Source organism: Giraffa tippelskirchi, chromosome 7 (genome assembly GCF_054371585.1).
Source record: "Giraffa tippelskirchi isolate mGirTip1 chromosome 7, T2T-mGirTip1v1.2.pri, whole genome shotgun sequence".
Classification (NCBI taxonomy): Eukaryota; Metazoa; Chordata; class Mammalia; order Artiodactyla; family Giraffidae; genus Giraffa; species Giraffa tippelskirchi.
In genome coordinates this window covers 138,754,768-138,765,120 of record NC_137281.1, presented here as the reverse complement: position 1 = coordinate 138,765,120, position 10,353 = coordinate 138,754,768, and the positions used below count along the sequence as shown (strand labels likewise).

The window sequence follows — 10,353 nt, the reverse complement described above, 5'->3', positions numbered from 1 at the left end:
TAAAACAAACAAACAAATCAACCCAAACCCCAAAACAATAGTATGGAATGGAAGAAAATCAACATATTATCTCTGGGACAGATGTAGGGAGGGTGAAGCTATAGATGACAATTAGAAGTGGAAAAAAAAGGTGAATGCTAGTTTTTCCTAAAGTAGACAATGAGTTGATAGTAATACAATTTCTCCAGCAGTACTTGGCAAACTAGAAGCAGTAGTAGAGACAGCAGATGGTTGTTTGATTCTGAGCTGTGACTTGGCAGAACGGATATGTAGAAGTTCAAGGGTGTAAGGAGGCTGAGAGGGCTGGTGAGCGTAACCAGTAAAAGGTTGATCATCATTCAGGTGATACAGGGAAAAAAAATGAAAAAGGGGGTAGCTAAGAGGGGAAATCAAGGAGTTGAATTTAAGGAGTTTGGGATGGAAGAACAGATTATGGTCAGTTTATGGTCAGAACACACTTCTTAGGAAATTATTTGTAGAACCTCATCACTTTTTAGGTAAATTCTAGTAGAAATTCATATATTTTTTTTCCTGCAGTAAGCTTTCTGTTGCTTCCTGTCACTGCACAATATTCACTGAAATTCATGTGACACCTCAAAATAGGCCTTATAACAAGCTATTCACAATGACCTCATCCAACATTATAGCATTTGATTCTAGTATCTGTTAAGAAAAAATGTGATTGCTCTATAATTAGAGAACTCAGAGCAGTAGCATTTTCATGTTAGTTTTACCAGTAGAAAATCACATTAGTTTAATTAAGCCACGTCTCCAAGAGGAGAGGCAATTATTTTCATATTAAAGCAAAAAAAATTTTTTTTTCCCTATCCTCTCTCCCTCACCTTTGGTTGTAGCAACAAAATTACAGAATGCCTCAGGGGAGAAATATGAGGACCTTCTGGTCCTTTCTGACCCAGAGCCACTTCAACCCTTGAGGAGATGATAAGAATTCCATTAACTTAAGTAAGGAGAGAAGTGCTGGCAAAATCATAATAGCAAAAACTTGTAGGCTCTTAAAGATCACCCACATCTCCCTGTGTTGCTTGTTATAACCATTTTGTGGTCTGCTTCCCTTTAATCTGTGCTAGAGCTGTCCCAGGCTAGGGTGCACCTACATTTGGAGTGAATCCGGGTAGCTAAGAAGAGGAAAATTAAATTTTGGAACTCTTGAATTCTCTGTGTTATTGTTGAGGTCTTTATGAAAGCAACATATTCTCTCAGTGTATCCGGATACTCAGTACAATGGTCTTCAAACTGAGGTATGTGAATGTTCACAAAAATTTTTCAAGAAATGCGAAAACAAGGGTTGTTTTCAGGCGATCTTGCTTGATTCTGGGTTTCCACAAGTACTTACTTATTAAAATGGGATCTGCCTGAAAATGCCCCTTTATGACTTCTCCTATCACCCCTTTCCTAATTACACTTTTACACTTGTTAAAATGGAATACCTTTCAACCATCTGAAATCTTCCATGACTTATCCTACTTCAGTGGTATGGTTTGGTGGATATGTATAAACATCTAGGACATTAAACTAACTACAGTGTTGGTGTTGGAGTTAAAGTGAATGATTATTAGTGACTAGATTACAAATTCTTTTGCAGGTCATGTGGTTTCCAATTCTTCCAACAAAATTGAAGAATGACATAATCAAATTGTCAGCTTAACTTTATTAAATATAAATTTTGATGATAAATTACTATATGGGTTTTGGCTTATAATTCTTTGAACTTTGGCTATAGTTCAAAGATCTAAGTGACCCTGCTATAACAAAACATCTTCCATTCTTATTTGCTTATTTGTATAAGCAAATAAGCAAATAAGAATGGAAGATATATAAGCAAGATATAAGATATAAGATATAAGCAAATATTTCTCTCAAGGGAACATTGTATGTAAAGCAAAAAATGTGAATAAAATTGGTGTTGGTCTGTTTTATTCTAGCCATAAATAATATTCACCTGTGAATACAAAAATTAAATAGGGAGAAAACAGTCTACAAACCAAATTAATAGAAGCATTTCCGACATAATTCATTGTAGTTAAAAATTAATATGAAAATGTCTCTTCTGTCAGTGTATACTGCTGCTGCTGCTGCTGCTGCGTCGCTCCAGTCGTGTCCGACTCTGTGCGACCCCATAGACGGCAGCCCACCAGGCTCCGCCGTCCCCGGGATTCTCCAGGCAAGAATACTGGAGTGGGTTGCCATTTCCTTCTCCAGTGCATGAAAGGGAAAGTGAAAGTGAAGTCGCTCAGTCGTGTCCGACTCCTAGTGACCCCATGGACTGTAGCCTACCAGGCTCCTCCATCCATGGGATTTTCTAGGCAAGAGTACTGGAGTGGGGTGCCATTGCCTTCTCCACAATGTGTACTACTAATAACTATAATGCTAATGCAATTCTGAAGAAATGTTAACGTTTAGAACATAAGGTGACAGGAAATAAAAAAATAAAATTTCAACATACATACATATTTTACAGAGAAGAATGATAGGGTGATAAAAAAGAGACTTCAAACATAAAATATGTTGCATTTGAGTAAAATTCTGTGGGGGAAATGGGATGGAAATTTGCGTTCAAGGAGGAAAAGGAGAAAATGTAAAAATGTTGACTGCTAAAGAAGAGCTTGTTCATGTATTTAGATTTTATTGCATATGGGTTTTTAATTAATTGTATACATTTTAAAGTAATATAAAAGATTTATTTGAAATGTCAGTGTTACAACAGAAATTGTATTTTTTAACCTCTTAAACTTACAATAAAAAGATTAGATGTCAACCTAAAAACATGTGAAATGATACCTAGTTTCCTAGTGTTTCAAAATTCTTTTAGAATAGACAAGGAAAAAATAACAAGGATAAAGACCATTGCTCCAGGGCAGTGGTTCTTGGCTCTGATGTATTTAAGTATCCCCTGGGAAACTTGTAAAAGCTGCAGATTTCCAGGCTCATCCCCCAGAGATCCTACTCTGTACATCTGGAGAAAGTACAGTTTTAACAAGCATTCCCTGGTGATTTTGATATGTGATCTGTGGACTGACCTTTGAGAAATACCACTTCAAGGTTTCTTCTCAGATCACAATGCATCAGCAGAAGGCTGCTTACTTGCATCCTTTTTTTCCTGGGTCATCTATAGAACTTCCTGCCTCCTCTGAGTCATATTTTGTGTCACACCTTCACCGTTCACTTGGGATGCCTTGAGAAATTTTTATGAAGCCTTCCTGAATCTGTAAAGAAGATTATCCAATACATCAATCTCTTATCTACTTTCCTGGCCACCAGTGCTGCCCACAGGTGATCACATATCACAAATTTCACTCAGAATTAGGTACTACAGAAAGTGTTGCTTCTTCAGGAAACTATTGGTATGCAGTTTTCCTTAGGGATAAATCAATAAACTAGTTTTGTTTTTCTTTTCGTCTGGTTTACTGGGAATCGTAGAGATAATTTTGTGCCTTTGGACATTTGGGTCCTAGCTCTTTCTTGCTTATGATCTTCCAATTAATACTTTTCTTGGTCCTGATTTTTTAAATGACTTTCCACTTTTTTATTATTAAATCACCTCAGATCCTCTCTGCTGCTGCTGCTGCTGCTGCTAAGTCGCCTCAGTCGTGTCCGACTCTGTGCTACCCCATAGACGGGAGCCCATCAGGCTCCGCCATCCCTGGGATTCTCCAGGCAAGAATACTGGAGTGGGTTGCCATTTCCTTCTCCAGTGCATGAAAGGGAAAAGCGAAAGTGAAGTCGCTCAGTTGTGTCTGACTCTTAGCGACCCCATGGACTGTAGCCCACCAGGCTCCTCTGTTCATGGGATTTTCCAGGCAAGAGTACTGGAGTGGGGTGCCATTGCCTTCTCCGCAGATCCTCTCTAGAGAAGTATAAATATATAAACAATAGCAAAAATTATTCTTTTGTATCTAATTTAAATATATATGGATACAATAGATTGGAGCCAAAATATTTTCTAGTTTTATTCACCTGTGTGTGTATACATCTGTAAAGGAAGCTTGCTTTACTTACGGAAGTACAGAATGGATTGATGAAATTTACTGTTACATTTTGGGTGTACTCAGTGGTAAGTCATACTGGGATTTCAGGTGCACAACTGGAAGAATGGGGAGTAGGATAAATTAGATGGACTTGGGAGACTAGCTTATTGCATGGTGGGGACTGAGTGGGGATAGAGGGCAGCAGAGGCTTTGTTTGTAGTAAGTATGGGGATGAGAGTCACCCCTTGGCTCCAGCTGAAATGCAGATCCAACTCTGCCAGTTCTTAGTGACTTTCAAGAGAAAATGGGTGACTTTTTATGTCACCTCTTGACTTTTAAGCATTGTATGAATCAAACAACATATTTATGGGATTCATTTGGCCTGCAGACTGCCATTTTGAAATCTAAACTCAAGGTAAATCAATTTTTTCTGTGTTTTCCAAGTTTTTCTTTTTCTTGCATTGAAATGATCACTTTCAAATAGCCTTTTAGATCCAGGTAATTTACACAATGTTTTGCTTAAATTATATGGAATGCGAATTTGATCTCATTTCCTAATTTGACAAGTTTAGATTGAGTGTATCAGAGAGTGAATGATAGAGGCAACACTGTCCAAAATAAAATGAAAACCAAACCCCCAAAACCACAGATATTTTTGACATTTATTGCTAGGCATTGTGGGGGACATAAAAAAGTATTATATAAATAAAATGTAATATTAGTAGACAATCTAGTCATACTGTATAGTCAGAATCACAAGTAGGCTCAGTAGTCTAGACTGAACAGAGAATTCTCTGATTCTGGTTTAGCTACTCATATAGGCTTATATGCTACATCAACTGAAAAAACCAAACAGCATAAAGTATCTCTCTACTGAAGTTTTAAAAGTTTAGTAATAACCATGTATAATTTTAGACACTACAAAATAAAAATAAATACAAAATTATGTACCCTTGTAACCTATGCTGCTTCAATAATCAAATACTAAAAATAAGATGATTTATCATGTTATTAAGCCTTTCTTCTGCATTGAAGCATTTTTTCTTTTTTTTTCATTTGCACTTGCAAATAAATAATTAGAGGATTATAAATGATAATTAGAAAATATAAAAAAACAAAGTCTGAGCAGAGATTGTATTTTTTAAAGGCTGTATAGTGCTAGGTGACAAAATTGAAAATCTTCTGACTTTATAAGCTGCTATTTTCCATGCACAGAAAATTTTATTCAGAGACTTGTTTACTACACCAAATCAGACTCCTTTTCCAATTTCAGTTTGGGTGCATTATAGCAAACTTTCTGAATGTTACAAAATGAGGCATCAAATTAAACATTATTTCTGAACTACAGAATCATTTTAAATAAAGTATTATTACTTGGGTACATATATTATAAACTTATCTGTAAGCCAAACAGCATTTACTAAAAAGAAAATGAAGTGCATTATGTAGTAATGCATCATGACAATAAAAGTCCTGAAATTTTCTCATTCATTAAATTTTCTCATTCATTAAAGGCTGTTTACAATGGTCACAAAGCTTAATTTAAGAGGTTCACATTCATTAAGTAAAAGTTCTTTGGAACTGAAGTTATGATATGGCTTAGTGTTTAAAAATAATACTGCCCTAGGAACATAAAAAAGCTGACAAGGGGTGAGTATATTAATGGCTCTTCTGGGAAGCCCTCTGTCGTCTCTATAAAGCCACTCATGAGCATATGATCATGGTAAAAGAGAGACAGATAGATTCTTTGGTCTTGCTCATTGAACAGATTTAATAATAATCAAACTGAATTGAAATTGATAGTTGAAAACATTAACGTTTTTCAGCTTGAAACCTTTTTGTGTGTAGCAGACACAGTTGTTTGCCTATGTCAAGGCTAGTTCCTCTTCCGGCCTTGTGTCCAGTCCCAGGGTTGGGTCACAACTGGTCATATCCTCTTTGCCAATGACAGGCTTAATTATAGACATGTGATTCAGTCCTGGCTGACAGAACTTAAGGGGAAGACTGCTGGGGTTTCTGGGTAAAATTTGTCCTTTTTAATAAAAGAAGAGAGAGAAAAAAAAACATATTTACTCTCTACCTCTTTCTTACTTTGGATACTGTCCTAAAAGGAGAGAAAGCTTGAAGGGACTATAGCCATTTTACAAGGTAGAAGACCAAGAGAATTGTAAAGAAACTAAGTCAGCACCCTGACAAGCTGAAACTGCTAAAGCATCCTTTGACCCACTTACCTCCAGATTTCTTATGACCTGAAAAGAAAAATGCCTTTGTTTAAGTCACTGATAGCTAGATTCCCTGTTGCTTGCTGTTTAATGGAGTCTACTGGAATACTATATAAATGCAGGGTCAGTGGTGTGACAGAGCCAGCTCATTGGCTGGTGAGACAACTGTGCCCATCTCTTTCCAATTCTGCTATCAGTGACTCCAAGTTGGTAGTTTTAAATTACCTATGATGGGACTATTTACACTATGGGACTAGGCCAATGATGCATATCAGGACTCCCCCGATGCCTCCCAGAAAGCCAGTTAAGCATTTATCAGCAGCATACTACTGGGTTACTTACATTACCCTCACAAATAATAATACCTACTATGCTACCTTTGTAAAGAATCTGCCCACAATGCAGGAGACCTGGGAAGATCCCCTGGAGGAGGGCGTGGCAACCCATTCCAGTATTCTTGCCTAGAGAATCCCAATGGACAGACGAGCCTGGCGGGCTGCAGTCCATGGGGTTGCAAAGAGTTGGACATGACTGAGCAACTCAGCACAGCACACAACATGCTACCTATCATCTTAAAAAAAATTTTTTTTTAATTTATTTGTTTGTATTTTTGACTGTGCTTGGTCTTCATTACTGTGCGCGGGCTTTCTCTAATTGGGGCGAGTGGGGCTACTCTCTAGTTGCAGCGCACAAGCTTCTCATTGTGGTGGCTTCTCTTGTTGTGGAGATCAGGCTTTAGGTGCACGAACTCAGTAGTTGTGGTGCAGGCTTAGTTGCCACATGGCATGTGGAATTTTCATGGACCAGAGATTGAACCCGTGTTCCCTGCGTTAGCAGGCAGGCAGATTCTTAACCACTGGACCACCAGGAAAGTTCCACTACCTACCATCTTTTAAATTTTATTTTTTAACAGCAAATGTATAAGGAATTATACTAAGACATTTTCAAGTTGTAGAATTTTAGAACTGTAAAGGATATTTTTTTAATTGGAGGACAATTGCTTTACTATGTTGTGTTGGTTTCTGCTGTACAATGTGACTTGGCTATGAGTATACATATATGCTCTCTCTCTCGACCCTCCCTCCCACCCCACACCCCACATCCCAGCCCTTTAGGTCATATAGAGCACTGGGCTCAGCTCCCTGTACTACATAGTTGCTTCCTGCTAGCTATCTATTTTACACAAGGTAGTATATATATGCAATGCTACTCTCTCAATTCATTCTACCCCCTCCTTCCCACACTGTGTCCACAAGTCTGTTCTCTAAGTCTACGTCTCTATTGAAAAAAAAGTGAAAGTCGCTCAGTTATGTCTGGCTGTTTGTGCCTTGATGGATTGTAGCCCTCCAGGCTCCTTTGTCTATGGGGATTCTCCAGGTAAGAATACTGGGGTGAGTTGCCCTGCCCTTCTCCAGGAGATCTTCTCAACCCAGGGATCAAACCCAGGTCTCCCACATTGCAGGTAGATTCTTCACTATTTGAGCTAGCATCTCTATTCAGTTCAGTTCAGTTGCTCAGTTGTGTCCAACTCTTTGTGACCCCATGAACTGCAGCACGCCAGGCCTCCCTGTCCATCACCAACTCCCAGAGTCCACCCAAACTCATGTCCATTGAGTGATGCCATCCAACCATCTCATCCTCTATTGTCCCCTTCTCCTCCTGCCCTCAATCTTTCCCAGCATCAGGGTCTTTTCAAATGAGCATCTCTATTACTGGCCTACAAATGGGTTCATCAGTACCATTTTTCTGGAGTCCATATATATGCATTAATATACAACATTTGTTTTTCTCTGATTTACTTCGCTCTATATGACAGGCTGTAGGTAGAACTGCACAGGATTTTAGTAAAGCAGAGAAAAATGAAACTTTAAGTGATTTTAAAACAAACCTAACATGACATAACTAATTAATAGCAGAGTCAAGTTTACACTTTGCCTCTATTCCCATCTTAGTGATCTTTCTAGTACAACATAGAACCATTATATTATTTGCATAATAATAGCAACAATAATAACCCTTTGCCTATGAATGTCTAGCCTCAAATAAAAGTATTAAGCCTGTGAGACACTCAATTTCTCTATAAATAGACCAACCTAGTTCTGATAATGCATCTAATGTCATGTTTAATTATATATTCTACATTTTAGTCTATTCCGCAAAGATGCAGAACTTGAAGAAGACTGACACATGGAAACTGTTAGTATGAGATTAAAAGCTGCCAACAACCTTCAATCATCATTACTCACAGTGATTCCTGATGAGTAGCAGGATGATCTACACACTGCCCAAGTACACCAAAGAGAGTCTCATTGAGAAGGAGCTCCTGCTATGCCCATTCTCTCTAGAGGTGGAGGGACTGTCAGATGAAGTCTGAGTTCCTCTGCTCAACTGAAGACAGGCAGGCAGTCTTAAAAAATATAAATTGCATTTTGGGATGAAATGAATTCTCAAAGGATCTGAACTGGACTCTGGGACAATGTAATGCCAGATTCTGGCAAGTTAGATTTGAAATAACCAACCAAATTAGCCAGCATAGATTAGATACTGAAAATACTCAATACTGGTTAGGGTATTTGTGGGACCTTCACAGTTCTGGTGAAAGTGACAATTAGCACACTTCTAGAAAGCGATTAGACAATATACTGTGTATCCCTAACCTTAAGAATAAAGATGTTGCAAAGTTTTTGATAAATGTTTGACTGTGGGGTGATATTCTTAATACATGGGGAAGTTCATTATACTGGTTTCTCTATTTTGGGGTACAGTTGAAATTTTCATAAACTTTTAAGAAATGTTTATCATTTTTGGTTCAGGAATTCTAATTTTTAGTGATCTATTTTAAGGAAATATCACAGATTCAAAGATTAATGAACATTCATTATAAAGTCATGAAAAATTGAAAATAATCTAGGTTTATAACAACAGGGGAATAAGTGAATACATTATGATATAGCCATACAATAGAATGCATCGAGCCATAGAAATCTTACTCTGAAAGATTATTATTAAAAAGAGAAGACACTCAAAACACAATATGAAATAGGAACAAACACAGAACAGCGGAATCTATGTGTGTGTGTATGGGTGTGTTTGTTTAGAAGACTGAAGATACATGAAAATCGAGGTGCTCTCAGTGATTATACTTTCCTCTATTTTTCTGGACTTTCCAAAATTTCTCTAATGAGCATGTGGAAACTTTTAAAATTAAAAATGTTTTTCTTGTAGAATCAAAATATTCTAATTTTAAAACTAGGAAAATAAGAAGGAAGAAAATATGGAAACATTTAGAAATAGTAATGAAACAAACAAAAACCTTTCAAGTCACTTGAAGATAATTCTGACAATAAAGGGTATCTGTTTCAATCAGCACTGAAGAAGGGAGAACTACACACCCAAAGCTTACACCGTGTAAGAAGCAGGTTTCCATAGGGAAGTAAGGAAGAAGAGAGAGGAAACTCATGGGCTAGGTGTCAGGTAGAGTCTTGGAGATGCTGGGAATTGTGAGTGAATGTTTTGGGCAGCAGCTGCCATCTGTATGAGGTTATAGAAAGGGACAGCCATGGAGAAAGGACTTAAAAGATTCTTGCTCTGCCTTCAGAATGCATTCTCCATTTTGGGGTGCATATTTCTCCATTCTACTAGAAGTAAAGAGTGAAGAGAGTGCAGTGTTATACTAATACTTCCCAGGTGTTTGTGTCTGAACATGAAAACAAGTTGAGAATGAGCCAAGTGAGGCTCAATACAATTTATTGAGTTATAACATTATTCCCAAACTTAAGACTTTGCTTGTCCCAGATATGCAATTACAAGGCTTCTCTATCCATGGGATTTTCCAGGCAAGAATAGTGGAATGGGTTGCCATTTTCTTCTCCAGGGGATCTTCCCAACCCAGGGATCAAACCTGGGTTTCCCACATTGTGGGCAGACTGTTTACCTTCTGAGCCACCAGGGAAGTCCCAGAAATCTGACCAGCTTTTTCTCACATGACTTAAAAAGCCCTATTCTAGACCAGTGGTTATCTTTTTTTTTTTTCTTTTGGCAATACATGGGACAAGCGCTGTTCCTATAGGAGACATGTTCGCATGGTGTACCCAGAGTTGAGACATTTCTCCAAATTAAGAAAGCAATTCTAGTGAGCATAATGT

The 10,353-nt window shown here is 37.7% G+C and overlaps 1 protein-coding gene across 7 annotated transcripts in view; it reads left to right on the top strand.

Moving 5' to 3' along the window:
- The window catches only part of LOC145514739 (uncharacterized), a 240,677-nt gene that overhangs the window by 29,760 nt on the left and 200,564 nt on the right, over positions 1 to 10,353 (top strand). For 2 of the 7 annotated variants that reach the window (XM_081513415.1, XM_081513420.1), the window contains exon 4: positions 8,356 to 8,900. The exons of the other annotated variants lie outside the window; for them this stretch is intronic. The gene's annotated coding sequence lies outside the window, so the exon portion shown is untranslated. Of the gene's footprint in view, positions 1 to 8,355; positions 8,901 to 10,353 lie in introns of those variants that run through there. 7 annotated transcript variants of the gene reach the window in all.